The following is a 15,001-nucleotide window of genomic DNA, read 5'->3' as shown; positions in this document are numbered from 1 at the left end:
ATCAGGAGACCACAGAGTGGCAAGGTGACATAGCGTGGAGACGGCAGCAGCAGCTGCAGGAGGATACCGCAGAGTTACCGGGAAACAGAGTGGTGCGGTGAGTGGCAATACCAGTACCCACTGACGAAGGTGGGTGAATGAAGGAGCACTTGGCATCAGATGTGTGGCATCAGGCGGGTTGCAGCATCAGAGAAGTAGCTGAGGCAGGTAGTCAGAAGAAACCGGTCTTTTTTATCAAAGTGTTGGTGTGGCAGCATGGATGATCTAGTCTGATGCATCAGATGCCCTTACCTGTGCCTGTGCGCGAGCCGGTCTAAAAACAAATGCGGTCAGCGGGAGCAGGCAGTTCCGACAACAGCCACCGGGGGCCTTCAACGTGCTGTTCTCAGAACTGCCTGCTCCCGGTGACCGCATTTGTTTTCAGACTGGCTCGCGGCACAGGTAAGGGCTTACCTGTGCCTCGCCGGACTTGTAAAAAAAGATGGCAGCCCGCGAACAATGCGAACTGGCCATCACTGGTGGTTGGAAATCCTGGCTGATCCATGCCTGATTCATCTTGACAAAGGTCAGTCTCTCCACATCTTGGGTTGAGCGGCGAGTTCTCTTTGGGGTAACTATGGCCCCTGCTGCACTAAACACCCGCTCTGATGTCACACTACTGGCTGGGCAGGACAGCTTTTCCAGGGTAAACTCTGCTAGTTGTGGCCACAAATCTAGTTTGGCTGCCCAGTAGTCAAGCGGATCTTCCATGTGGTTGGCAGGGTGCTGTCCAAGTATGCCACCACCTGCTGGTTCAGTTCCTACTCCAGGTCTATCTGCTGCTGCTGGTAAGTAGTTTCTTCACTATGTGGATTAAGAAAGCTACTCATCAGCGACTTTAGACTAAGGCTGCTGCTGATGGAGCTGGTACTGCTCCTGCCACCCCACCCCTCCCCTGCAGCCATGGCAGTGGAACGTGAGCGCAGAGGGCTCTCCCGGTCAGACCTGCAAAAGGATGGACAATGGAGAAGATAGGCAGCGGGCAACTTACTACATAGCATGTCTCTGTAGTAGTTCAATTTGTCCTCCCTCTCAGTGGGTGTAAAAAAGGCCCCCATTCTGAAGTAGAAAAAACACCCATTTAGCTACACATTGCCTGTGCTTCAAAGTCCTCCTCCCCCTCCTCTTCCAGTTTAGCCCCGACTCATGTGGCCGTGAGATCTAGGAGCCACTTCTCGAGTCCCCTGACCAGCCATTGTTACCAGCATCTGGAATGAAGCAGTGGAATGACGTCATTCAGCTGTTTGTCCTGGCGACTGACAAATAATATGGCGTCCTCAAAGGGCCTGAGCAAATGACAGGTGCTGCCACTAGCTTACATCGAAGTTACACAGGGGAGTACTCCTATCTGCTTACGTTATCAAGAAATCGTTGCTGGCCTTTCTCTGTTCGTATAGTCGGTCCAACATATGGATGGTGTAATTCGAACGGGTTGAAATGTCGCCTATCTTGGGGGATGCCGTTCTGCCGCTGCAGCTCAAGGAGGGTGTGCTTTGTGGTGTAGGTGTTAGAGTGGCTAAAGTGCATGCAAAGTTTCCTGGCCATTTTTAATATGTCTTACAGATGGGTGGAAGACTTCAGGAACCGCTTGACAACCAGATCGAACACATGTGCCATGCAGAGAGCATGGCTCAGCCCTCCTTGACGCAGTGGCGACACAATGTTCTTCTCGTTGTCGGTAACCATGGTTCCAATTTTGAATTGTCAGGGAGAAAGCCAGGATTAGATTTCTTGACGAAGGAAACAGAGTAGTTTCTCTCCTGTATGATTCAGTTTGCCCAGGGAAACGAGGTGCAAAACAGTGTGACACTGCCATGCCCTGCACATGTGGCATTCTGGGGTGGCACTGTGACTTGTCCCTGCAGTGCAGGCTGAGGACATGGTGGAGGATGAGGAGGCAGAGGTGGACATTGTTGCAGGACCAACAGCGTAACAAAGTGGAGTCGGAAGCGGTGTGACCTGGCCAAGTTGCTGGTGTGGCTGTGCAGGAACCACATTCACCCAGTGGGCCGTAAAGGACATGTACTGTCCCTGACTGTAGTTGCAGCTCCACAAGTCAGCGCTGCCTTGCACTTTGGCAGACACCGATAGGTTCTAGGACTGGACCACCTTCTGTTCTACATAATGGTGCATGCTTCACCTTCTGCCCACATATTCTACATATGGCCACTTTAACCTCCTCTGGCAGCTTAATAAAAAACTGCCACACCGCCGAGTAGGTGATTTTCCCCCCAACAGTCTGCACTGACAGACTGCTACCGCTGCTGCCTCTGTGAACCCCTGCACCTCTACTTCCTGGGCAGGTAGGCTGCTGCGAAGCAGGTGGTCTACCCCAGGCACGTTTGGCTCCCAACCTGCAACTGCTGCCACCCTGCTGACTCCCAACCATGCTACCACCTTGCTGGCTCAGCTGCTGCCTCGCAGGCAAGCTGCCACCCTTTTCTCCTGATGATGATGAAGCTACTTCTGCACCTAGCTCCCAAGTGCGATCGGCTTCATCATCATCGAGTAGTGTCTGCATGTCACTGATGTCCTCCTCAATGGTCTCTGTGTCAGGAGCCTGACCGCTCGCAACACCACCTCCCACGCCACTCTCCTCATCACTACTTGTCCGCCTAGCGGAGGAAGCGGCGGATGTCTCCTCCAGATCTTGCTGTATAGTAGAGCTGATCCCACAGCATACAATACTTCTGAGGCTGAGGGAATGCCAAAATGCTAAATGTTTCTGGCGCAGGCAGAGGTAGCAGCAGAGTAAGGGGGCATGGCAGCAGGAGACGCAGCGAGAGGCCTGAGCTCCCAGTGTTATCTAGTGGTCGTGTCTTGACCAGCAATCCAGCGGTTATTGATTGGTTAACTCAGTCATCCACTTCATCCCAAGTGACATCAGACACCCCCAACCAACAGTCGGTGGGTTCGTCAGACACAACCCATAGTTGGCATGGCCCGGGAGCAGGCACTGTGCCCTCACCTGTCTTCAACCTGCCTCTGTCCTTTGCTGTTCCCTCAGCCACAGAAGTATTGTATGCTGTGTGATCAAGAACCACTGGGTTGCTGGTCAAGAAAAGACTGCTATATGACACCGGGAGCTCAGGCCTCTTGCTGCGTCTCCTGCTGTCATGCCCCCTTACTCTGCTGCTACCTCTACCTGCGCCAGAAACATTTAGGCCTCTGCCACTCCTCTGTGCATGTCCTGGCACTTCTCTGTCTGACATACTTTTAGGTAAACAAAATAAATTAAAAGCAAATTAAAACACCCCTAAAAACAACATTTTTTTTTTCTTTTTGTACTGAAATATGCCAGTAAACGCTTTAAGCAGAAATAAATGCACCAGTGAAGTGCATATATATTTTTCTTTCTGTACTGAAATAGGCCAGTAAATGCTTTTAACACATATAACTGCAAAAGTGAACTGAGAATATATATTTTTCTTTTTGTACTGAAATAGGCCAGTAAATGCTTTTTTGCAGAAATAAATGCACCAGTGAAGTGTGTATATATTTTTATTTCTGTACTGAAATAGGCCACTAAACACTTTCACAAAAAAATGCAACAGTGAAGTGCGTATATATATATATTCTCCTTTTTGTACTGAAATAGGACACTGAGCGCTTTCACCACCAATAACTGCAGAAGTGAAATGTGTACCGTATTTTTCGCCCCATAAGATGGTCTTATGGGGCGAATGCTGCCATTTTACATCGCAGTCTGCGATGCTGCAGCATCACAGACTGCGATGTATCAGCTGGAGTGGGGGGAGGGGCCGGTGTCATGCAAATGCGGTGGGGCCGATGCGGTCATTGTACTCCGACCCCACCGCTCACTCACTGCTTTATTGCATAAACATTTTATAATAATAGCTTTCATTGAAGTTCCGATCCCTAGCCCCATCTGTACTACTTACTAAATGTCCATGACACCGGCTCCTCCCACCAGTTATTAGGGCATCTGTGGATGCCACTATTATGGGGCGGGGGATATGTGGATGGCACTGTTATGGGGGGGAGATCTGTGGATGGCACTGTTATGGGGGGTGATCTGTGGATGCCACTATTATGGGGTGGGGGATATGTGGATTGCACTGTTATGGGGTGGAGGATCTGTGGGTGACACATATATAGCAGTGCCATCTACAGATCCACCCCCCATAACAGTGCCATCCACAGATCCGCCTCCATAACAGTGCCATCCACAGATCACCCCTCCATAACAGTGCCATCCACAGATCACCCCCCCATAACAGTGCCCCTTCAGATCCCCCCCATTACAGTGACCCCCTCAGATCCCCCCATAACAGTGCCATCTGCAGATCCCCCCATAACAGTGCCACTCACAGATCCCCCCATAACAGTGCCACCCACAGATCCCCCATAACACTGCCACCCACAGATCCCCCCATAACAGTGCCATCTACAGATCCCCCATAGTAGTGTCATGCACAGACCACCATTAGTTCAAAACCCACCAAAAGCACACCTTTTGGATAAAAATAATATTTTCCTCTTCAAAAACCTAGGTGCGTCTTATGGGCCGGTGCGTATTATACGGTATATATTTTTCCTTTTTGGTACTGAAATGGCCCACTAAACTCTTTCACAAATAAATGCAACAGTAAAGTGCTAATATTTTTTTTCCTTTTTGTACTAAAATAGGCCACTAAACTCTTTCTACACAAATAACTGCAGAGGGGAAATGTGTATATATGTTTCTTTTCCCACAGATATAAGCCACTAAAGGTTTTTCAACATAACACTTGCACCCCAATAACAAGAACAAATTGCTAGAATGCCAGAGCTGTATAATGGCTATTTGGATCCCCAAATAATGTTTCCCTGCACTTGTAAATCGCTTTTTATCACAAAGAGGTTTTTCTAGCACTGGCCCAAGCGACTTCAGACGTCTCTCCCTGCACTAAGATGCTGTCAAATGATTTCTCCCTATCCTTTCCCTGCACTTATAAAAAAAAAATCTGTTTTTATTTATTCCACAATGAGGTTTTTCCAATTGCTGTCCCTAGCACCTTGTCATTTCTGTCTCTGCACTCTGAACGCTGAAAAATGTCTGACTCTCAGATTGCCACCGCATTTATAGGGCTGTGACATCACAGGGCGGGCTGGCTGCTGATTGGCTGCATGCATGGCATTATGGGTTAGCCCACCTTTCCAGATGTCCTTTCCCCAGGTCATCACACGTGTAGCCGCCATTTTAGGAAAAATTGTGAATCGTTTCCACGGATCGAATTCCGCTTCATCTGATTCAATTCGCTCGTCTCTAATCATTACATTCACACATAGAAAGGTTTATTCGATTCAAATAACTTCTTCTGGGTGCATGGTTTTTTTTTGGTCAAAGAGTGTAATTATCTTTCTCTTAAGCTCATCAAACCTATTTGTGTCTACACTGGTAGGAACAAAATGGTTGTTATCAAAGTGATTACTTTTAATATAATTCTTTCAATCAATTAAAATAATAAAATAATTGTTACTAATATGTCAGCTTGTGTAATTACAATTATATTTCTTGCTATTAAGTGTCAACCTCAGGGAATCTTGTGCTTGCCCGCATCCTCCATGTAATTCATGTGGTTAAAATAAACCTCTAAGTCTCTAAAGTCATCTAATTTTTTTTTCACACTGCGGTTACTACTAAGCTAACAATCTTTGCTGTATGGTTGCTGAAAGCGGCTTTAATTGACTGCAGATTTAAATAGCTCAATTAACTTAACGGCCAGCATAACGTCTGCCAAGAGTACTGAGGAGTGCTCATCCCTGAAGGTTACAACCATGCAGAAAATGTCCTCTTTATTTGCATAATATGTGTGTTTTAAGAATTCTGCAGAAAGCAGAGAGCTGGAATTCTTGTATCCTGAACTAGGTCTTCAATCCAATAAAACACCAAGTGATTATGTTGTCTAACGACTGATCAATGGTGAACACAGCATTTTCTGCTAGTTCTCAAATCTCCTAGAAAAAAAGCTAAACTTTTCCCCAAAAATTATTTATTAGGCCAAAAATGTAAAGAAACATAATTACAATTCCCACATTCTTAAAGATCCAATGTAGAGCTGGCTTTTCGTGCCCACCAGCAGATACAGCTGAATGCAGTGGGGAAGCAGGGAGACGTTGGCATCTGCCTGTGTTCTCCCCAGAGCTGAGCTGGACAGCACACAGACCCCACAGTACCTGTTTCACATGCCCTGACCCCTACCAGCTTATTGTTCTGACCCTGTGCCATGTGCCCTGATTAGAGATGATCAATTCGAAGTTGATTAAGTGGAATTCGATCCGAATGTCAGGAAAAGTTTAATACACCCTGAAGTCGAATTTTCTCGCGCTTCATGGTAACGAATCAAATTTTTTCTAAAATGGCTGCTGCACCCGTTACAATGTACAATGTAAGAAGCCCGGGAACGAGGAAGCACCCACAATGCTATGCAGACAGACACTCAGCAGATAGCCAGCCCCTGTGATGTCACAACCCTATAAAAACCTCCTCATGCGCGGTTTCCGACCGGTCTCCGGGAAAGATTATTCATAGTGTAGGGAAAGGATAGGGAGGCATTATCTACACTATATAAAGAGAACAGGGTCCAATAAGAGAGTGTACAGCCTGGGTAATAGGAGCTATTTTATTACACCTCGCTGCATTAATTTGGATTACTAAAAGTGATCTATAACTACAGATTTTAGGTTGTTTTAAACAGTAATTGCAAAAATCCTCGCATCTGCTATTGGGTTGAAAGTGCTGTCTGATACAAACAGTTTTGGGGTGTATTTAGTTAATATATAACTACTTCCATACATCCTTGCTTCTGGGGTGAATTTGCGGTCTGATACAACCAGTTTTGGGGTGTATTTTATATAAAAAAGTACTTCCATTCACCCTTTCTTCTGGGGTGAATTTGCAGTTAAAAAAAAAAACAGTTGTGGGTGTAGTTATTTCATATACAGTATATATATAAGTACTTCCCACCCTCACCACTCTGTGACTGGGCCACTGTGTTGACATTTTTAAATTGAATGTATTCTGCCTGCTCCGACTTTGGTTTGCCCACTGACTATGATTTGTTGCTTTGCACTCGTGTCTCTTAACCCTCCAGTCATTGACATGAGATTACTCAAAGAGGCAGCCTGATCGTTCCTCTGCAGCAAAGACTAGATCCTTGTATAGGGGTGGAAAGCTGGGCTACTTAGATAACACCCTTAGCTAACGGATTCGACACATAACTGAGCCGAACGGAGCCTACGGACCACATAGACTATAATGGGGTCCGTTAGGTTTCCGCTCAGAAGATGATTTTGGAGTGGAGATAAAAGTTGTGCGCGCAGGACTTTTGTCTCTGCTTCAAAAATCTTCCTCTGAGCAGAAACTTAACGGACCCCATTATAGTCTATGGGGTCCATAGGTTCTGTTCGGCTCAGTTATGTGCCGAATCTGTCCTTTCCAGTCTCCTGCTCCTATAACGGAGCAGGATAACGGAAAGGCTGAACGCTAACGTGAACTCAGTCGTAGTACCAAAACACTTTTGTCTTCTCTCTGGGGTTCTTGGTAGCCTCTGGCTGCTGGGCAACTGACTGCCCAATTGCTCAGGTAGGCTTCTTAAACTCGTGTTTATATAATACATGGGTTTTAATAAAAGGACTTAGACTGACCATCATATACAGTAGCTGGTCCTTGACAGCTTAATATCATTTTGCAATAATTTGAAATAAGATAAATATAATTTCTTAAAATAGACATTAACATCGCAGTGTTCAGCCAAATACTGCGAGTGTTCAAGCGCGATACTCGAGTCTCCTCCCCCCACGTTTGTTGGATGCTACGCAGCATAGCATATATAGCACCTAATTACACGTGTTCAGCTCAGTATTAGTCAGGGAGAACTGGAGAGCAGAAGGGAGAGAGACCCAACTTGTTAGAGACTCAAAATTCCTTTTAAGGACTATATTTGTATTTGGCAGCAATATATACTTTTTGTCATGCCCAACTCTGACGACGTGCGGAGGTCGGCCAGGATAGCAGCACGAGTTTAGTGGTTGCTTTGGAGCTGTGCTGGATCCGCCTCTCATCAGGTGCACTGGGTGGGGTCATTAGTTTAAATAGAACACTGCCCAGTGCCCTGAGCGGATTATACTGTTCATTCTGGTCTGGGAAGCTTGAAGGGAAGGTTGGCTGTCAGTTCCTGCTCTGAGAGATAAGTGTAATTTCTAGTTCGGTTGTTTGTGTCTTCTATTCCATCCAGGTTCTGTGCGAGCAGACTGCTCCTATCTCCCACTTCACCATCTTAGGGAGTTCAGGGTTTTGTCAGCCCAGGCTGGAGGACACAAGCACACCTACCTTCAAGGTCTGCTTGTGGGCTGAGCAGTGCAGAGAAAGAGGTCAGGGATAAGCTAGGAGGTGACCCTTCCCCTGTCTCTCGTCCAGAGCCTGGTTGGTGTGTTATCTTTTGTACAGAGTGCACGTCCGTCGTGACATTATAATCCGCCATACTGTGACGGCCATTGCTCAGCGCTTTTGTGATGGCGTCAATTGATGCACTGGTTGACCGCATGCAGGGTTTATCCCTAGAGGTTGCGGATCTGCGTAGTTCGGTCACACAGTGTCAGAGGGTGCTGCCAGCAGGTACAGGTCAAATTGTTGGGGAGCCTAAAGTCGCTCTTCCTGAGAAATTTGCAGGGGGTACTGATGATTTTTTCCGCTTCAAAGAGTCATGTAATTTGTACTTTCGATTGTGCCCATTTTCTTCAGGTAATAAATATCAGAGGGTGGGTATCATCATGTCTTTGCTTAAAGGGGACGCGCAATCCTGGGCTTTTTCTCTGCCGCCCGGTTCTCTGGCCCTCCGGTCGGTGGAGGAATTTTTTAAAGCCCTGGGATTGATTTACGATGACCCAGATCGAGTTTCGATGGCAGAATCAAAATTGCGTAACTTACTACAGGGTAAACATACGGCTGAGGTTTACTGCACAGAGTTTAGGAGGTGGGCTACTGAGTCGGGGTGGAACGACCCCGCGTTACCTAGTCAGTTTTGTCAGGGGTTATCTGAAAGGTTGATCAGATGCCCTGGCTTTTCATGAATACCCAGATACTTTAGAGAATGCAATGTCTTTGGCTATACGTTTGGATAGACGTATCAGAGAGAGGTGTAAGGGTCCCTCCGTGCAGGGGATTCCTCCCGCGTGCGGTTTTGTTTCACCAGCTGCCCAGGGTGATATTGCTTGTTACTCTGGGGTAGGGGAGGAACCCATGCAGTTAGGTCAGATATCTGGCCATTCTGATAGTACAGACTTTCGAAAAGTGCACAATCTATGTTTCTATTGTGGGAAGAGGGGTCATTTTATTTTTTCTTGTCCTTATGTTAAACCACAGGTGGAAGAGAAAAAGAAAAAAGAAAAAAAAACTCCCCTCACACTTGGTAGTATGTATGGTGTGGTGGAGCAGACGGGTATGCAAGCTCCCTCCAGTTCCCATTTTCTCCTTTCAGCTATGGTGGCGCTAGAGTCTAGAAATGTGTTTGTTGATGTTTTCCTTGATTGTGGTGCTGGGGTAAATTTAATTGACTTTCTTTTTCTTCAGGGCCTGGGACTAAGTACTTGCACGTTAGAGAACGAGTTTTGTGTTTTTGCAATTGATTCTTCCCCTCTTTCTCAAAGGAGCCTTTCTCACATTGTTCATGGTATTCATTTAAGGGTGGGTGATTCACATACTGAGATTATTTCTTGTTTTGTCATGAAGGATTTGTCAGCTCCAATAGTGTTGGGGTTGCCATGGTTGTCTAGACATTATAGACTGGCAAGCGAGACAAATCATTGGTTGGAGCAAGTTTTGTTCGGATAATTGTCTTGTCACATCTATCGCTGAAGTGTCCATTACGGCCTTGCCTCAGTATCTCTCGGATTTTTCGAATGTCTTTTCGGAGGGTGGGGCTCAGGAATTGCCCCCTCATTGAGACTATGATTGTCCAGTGAATCTCATTCCGGGGGCTAAGTTGCCTAAGTCTCGGCTTTACAACCTCTCTCAACCCGAAAGAGAGGTCATGCGAAAGTATGTTGCCGAGAGTTTGGCGAAGGGTCATATCAGATCATCTAAGTCTCCAGTGGCAGTAGGTTTGTTCTTCGTGAAGAAGAAAGATGGATCACTGAGACTGTGTTTGGATTTCCGGGAGTTGAACCGTATTACAGTCTGGGATCCATATCCCCTGCCTTTGATCTCTGATCTTTTTGATCAGATTGTTGGAGCCAAGGTGTTCTCCAAGTTGGATTTGAGAGGAGCATACAATCTGATCAGGATCAAGGAGGGGGATGAGTGAAAAACGGCCTTCAATACGCACAAGGGTCATTTTGAGAACCCGGTAATGCCTTTTGGGTTGACAAATCACTTGGTGGGGAGATTCATAGTAGTTTACCTAGATGACATCTTAATTTATTCTCCTGATCTGAAGACCCATCAGGATCATGTGAGACAGGTTTTGACAATCCTTCGGGAGAATAAGTTATATGCTAAACTGGAGAATTGTTTGTTTGCGGTGCAAGAGCTTCCGTTCTTGGGATACATGCTTTCTGATTCCGGTTTTTGATGATGTGCGGAGGTCGGCCAGAATAGCAGCACGATTTTAGTTGTTGCTTTGGAGCCGTGCTGGATCTGCCTCTCATCAGGTGCACTGGGTGGGGTCATTAGTTTAAATAGCACACTGCCCAGTGCCCTGAGCAGATTATACTGTTCATTCTGGTCTGGAAAGCTTGGAGGGAAGGTTGGCTGTCAGTTTCTGCTCTCAGAGATAAGTGTAATTTCTAGTTCAGTTGTTTGTGTCTTCTATTCCATCCAGGTTCTGTGCGAGCAGATTGCTCCTATCTCCCACTTCACCATCTTAGGGAGTTCAGGGTTTTGTCAGCCCAGGCTGGAGGACACAAGCACACCTACCTTCAAGGTCTGCTTGTGGGCTGAGCAGTGCAGGGAAAAGCTAGGACCCTTCCCCTGTCTCTCGTCCAGAGCCTGGTTGGTGTGTTATCTTTTGTACAGCGTTCACGTCCGTTGTGACACTTTTAGTGCAACCTGCGGTAAATAGCTTGCAGGGTGTTATCTAAGCTGAGCTAGCCCTACAAGGCATTGTGCCTGGTTTAAACATACATTTCCTGGTGACAGACTCCTTTTAAACATTTAGCCTTCTCTCTGGTGATCCAACAGGATCCAGATGTTCATAAATGATAGAGGTCATTGTACTTCATCATGACAAACTCAGTGCAACCCTACATACAGTATACAGTATTACATAGTTAATTACATAGTTACATAGTTAATACAGTTGAAAAAAGACATAAGTCCATCAAGTTCAACCAAGGGATAAGTGGGGACGTGAATCCCCGAAGTGAGACTCAGATTTCTGCACGTTTTCTTAAGCAATAATGTTATTTACTTTTAAGAATTCATCTAAACCCTTTTTAAAACTGACCACTGTTCCTGCTGTGACTACGTCCGAAGGTAGTCTATTCCACAGCTTCGCCGTTCTTACAGGAAAGACGCTTTGACGCTTCTGGAGACTGAACTTTTTCCTCTCCAATCGGAGGCAGAGCTCCCTTGTCTCTTGAGCGCATTTTACATGGAACAGTTTTTCACCATATTTTTTTGTATGGTCCATTTATATATTTGTATAGGTTCATCATGTCCTCCTTAGACGTCTCTTCTCAAGACTAAATAAATTCAATTCTTTCATCTTTCTTTCTTCTACCATCCACAAGGACACCCAAATCTTTCTCTATGACTCTCCCAGTGTTACATCACATAGGACATGTAAGGCACGGCGATAATTACTACCAAAATGCATAACTTTACATTTGTCCACATTGAACCTCATTTGCCAAGTTGATGCCTAATCACCCAGAGTGTTCAAGTCAGCTTGTAGTTTATGGACTTCTTCCATAGGCTGTACAGTACTACACAGCTTAGTGTCATCTGCAAAAATAGAAATGGGGCTATTAATCCCCTCCTCAATATCATTAATAAATAAATTAAATAATAAAGAGCCCAGCACTGAACCTTGGGGTACACCACTTATAACCTGGGACCATTCTGAGTAGGAATCATTGACCACAACTCTCTGGACACGGTCCTTCAGCCAGTTTTTAATCCAATTACAAACTATACAGTACTTTCCAAGCCTATAGGTCTATAAATACCTGTGGAGGACCTAGATCCTTTTTTGAATATGGGCACCATGTTTGCCTTGCGCCAATCACTTGGCACTGTACCAGTACCTAGAGAATCTTTAAAAATTATAAACAGGGACACAGCAATGACTGAGCTGAGCTCTTTAAGCACTCTTGGGTGTAATCCATCTGTTCACATTTACCCTATTTAACTTCTCTTGGACCATATCTACAGTTAGCCAAGTGAGTATATTACTGGATGTACTAACAGCCCCAGCACCACAGATATCAGCTCCTTTCTCTTCTTTTCTATATACAGAGCTAAAAAAAACATTTAGTAACTGTGCCTTTTTTCTTATTAACAGTGACTACCCCCCCTCCTTTATCATTATTTAGTGGACCTAGCGTACCTGCTCAGACCTAGGTTTGTTAGCATTTATATATTTAAATAATTTTTGGGGATTTGTTTTGCTCTCTTTTGCTACCAGCTATTCGTTTTGTAAAATAAACATAGATCATCTTGTATGTGATTTTTTTTTTATGTTACATACTACTTATATACCAATTTGCTTGTAAAATCTTGGCAAGCAAACTGCTGTGCATCTGTTTAGTGATATGTCAAGTCTTACAGAATTTTACGTCACACCATACAAGGGATCTCCTAGAAATAGGGTCTATTGATCTCCTGTTGGAGCAGAGACATCTCCCCAGCATTGCATCTTTAATTTATACTCTCCCTCTGTCTGCATTTCTCTGCTCACCTGGGCACTGCTGAGGGTAACATCCTGATGCCAATATCATTGACCTCCTGTTTTATATGTGGTTCCTTGATTGTACTACCATTAAAATGTACTCAAACATTGTTCAACCAGGTAACATAAGAAACAATAATCAGTGAGAACAAGTCAACTTGAAATAGTTTCTCAAGCCTCTAGTGATTAGTCCCACATATAGTAAGTGATAAGGTCCGGGTGGTGGTATCTGACACTTTTTAGGCAGTCCACAATCAAATAAATCCATACAACTAGCAAACTCTGGATGTTATATTTAGGGGTGGACTGACCATAGACCCTATAGGAAAATTTCCTGGTGGTCCGATGCCTAAGCAGCACCCCAACCCCTCCTTTCTGCTGATGGCTAGGTACATAATGAGCACTTGACAGTAATGCTGTAAGAATCAGGTACTCATGTATCCAGCCAGCAACCACACATGCCCTCCTCAATTCAACTGCTGTGGCCCACATGTCACCCCCTACGCCCCCTGCTCTATATTCTATTCAGAGACAACTGGAGGAGGACAGAAAAGGCATCTATTTATAGCCACCACAGAGGGATAACTTTTAGGGCAGTCTTTTGTGCTGCATTTTGGTTCTGCTGGGACAATATTTTGCATTATGGTATTGCTGACTCTGCCTACTTAGGTTTCCAAGCCTTCTGTCAATTTGGATCTGCCTACAACATAAAGCCAGCTTTTTTTTCAGGCCCGCCCCTGCTTGTATTCATATTGTTTAGTTGCCAGGCTAATTATTTTTTGTATGGTTTGTGCTGGTTATATTTTAAAATGAATTTTCTATTTTTTTTCACCTTATCATTAATTTATCATCCTTTATAGAGTAGAACTTGTTTTGTTGCATTCACTGGGAAGCATGTGGTTACACATCACTACTGTAGTACATCGGCATCTTTGTCAAATCTACGAACACCCTAGTGTATATCATATATATATATATATATATATATATATATATGAAAATGAGTTTCTATCTGTCTATCTGTCTTTCTAGATGTTCTTTATGCACGACCAAACTACTGTTCCGATCTTCACCAAATTTGGCACACAGGTACACCAGGTGTCAAGAAAGGTTTTAGACTGGGTCTCAGCTCTCTAGGACGTACCGTTACTGAGATATTCCTAAAAAAAAAATGCCCCCCCCCCAAATACATGTCACCGCCAGATCTCTGAGAAGCTTTGACAGACGTTCTTCATTACCTCTTGCTTGAGGTTCTTTTGTTTTGGTTTCATTTTGTCATCTCGTTTCCCTCTCTCAGCTGTCATTTAGTTGCACTGATTGCATCCCTTTATATCCCCTCCCATACTGCATCACTTTGCGGTTTATACAACTTCCTGGATTGTGCTCACTGCTGGATGCTGCAACTGCATGGTTCTTCAGATAAGTCTGTTCCTTTATTTGTGTTTTCCTGTTGGCTTGATCCTAGGTGACCCTGACTCCCTCCGTATTAAGTGTAGGGAGCCGGTGGTCATGTCCCCTCACTATTATAGTGTTTTCAGGTGTCACACAGTCTAAGCACGATGGCATGTGATTTTCTATCATAAATATCTTTGCATGGGCTGAGCAGTCAGGGAGAGCTCTAGGGCTTTTATAGGGCTCACCCTTATGTTCCTTAGTTTGGGATCAAGTCAGTTGGATCTTTATTTGTATCTTCTAGTTTTCTGCAACACCATCCGTGACAATACAAGCCTGCAATTCTTTCTCTTCAAAGCCTAACTTCCATAAACACAGTTTTACTCCAGGTTTTCATAACAACCCAGACATATTTCTTTACTGCTTAATGGGGCGGTCACTGTAAAAATTACAGTTAAAGGGGCGGTCACAGTGAAAGTCACAGTTAAAGGGGCAGTCACAGTGAAAGTCACAGTTAAAGGGGCGGTCACTGTGAAAGTCACAGTTAAAGGAGCGGTCACTGTGAAAGTCACAGTTAAAGGGGCGGTCACTGTGAAAGTCACAGTTAAAGGGGTGGTCAGTGTGAAAGTCACAGTTAAAGGGGCGATCACTGTGAAAGTCACTGTTAAGGGGCGGTC

The sequence above is a fragment of the Bufo gargarizans genome, chromosome 3 (genome assembly GCF_014858855.1).
Source record: "Bufo gargarizans isolate SCDJY-AF-19 chromosome 3, ASM1485885v1, whole genome shotgun sequence".
Lineage (NCBI taxonomy): Eukaryota > Metazoa > Chordata > Amphibia > Anura > Bufonidae > Bufo > Bufo gargarizans.
The sequence above is the reverse complement of the archived record's forward strand: the minus strand, read 5'-3'. Positions refer to the sequence as shown.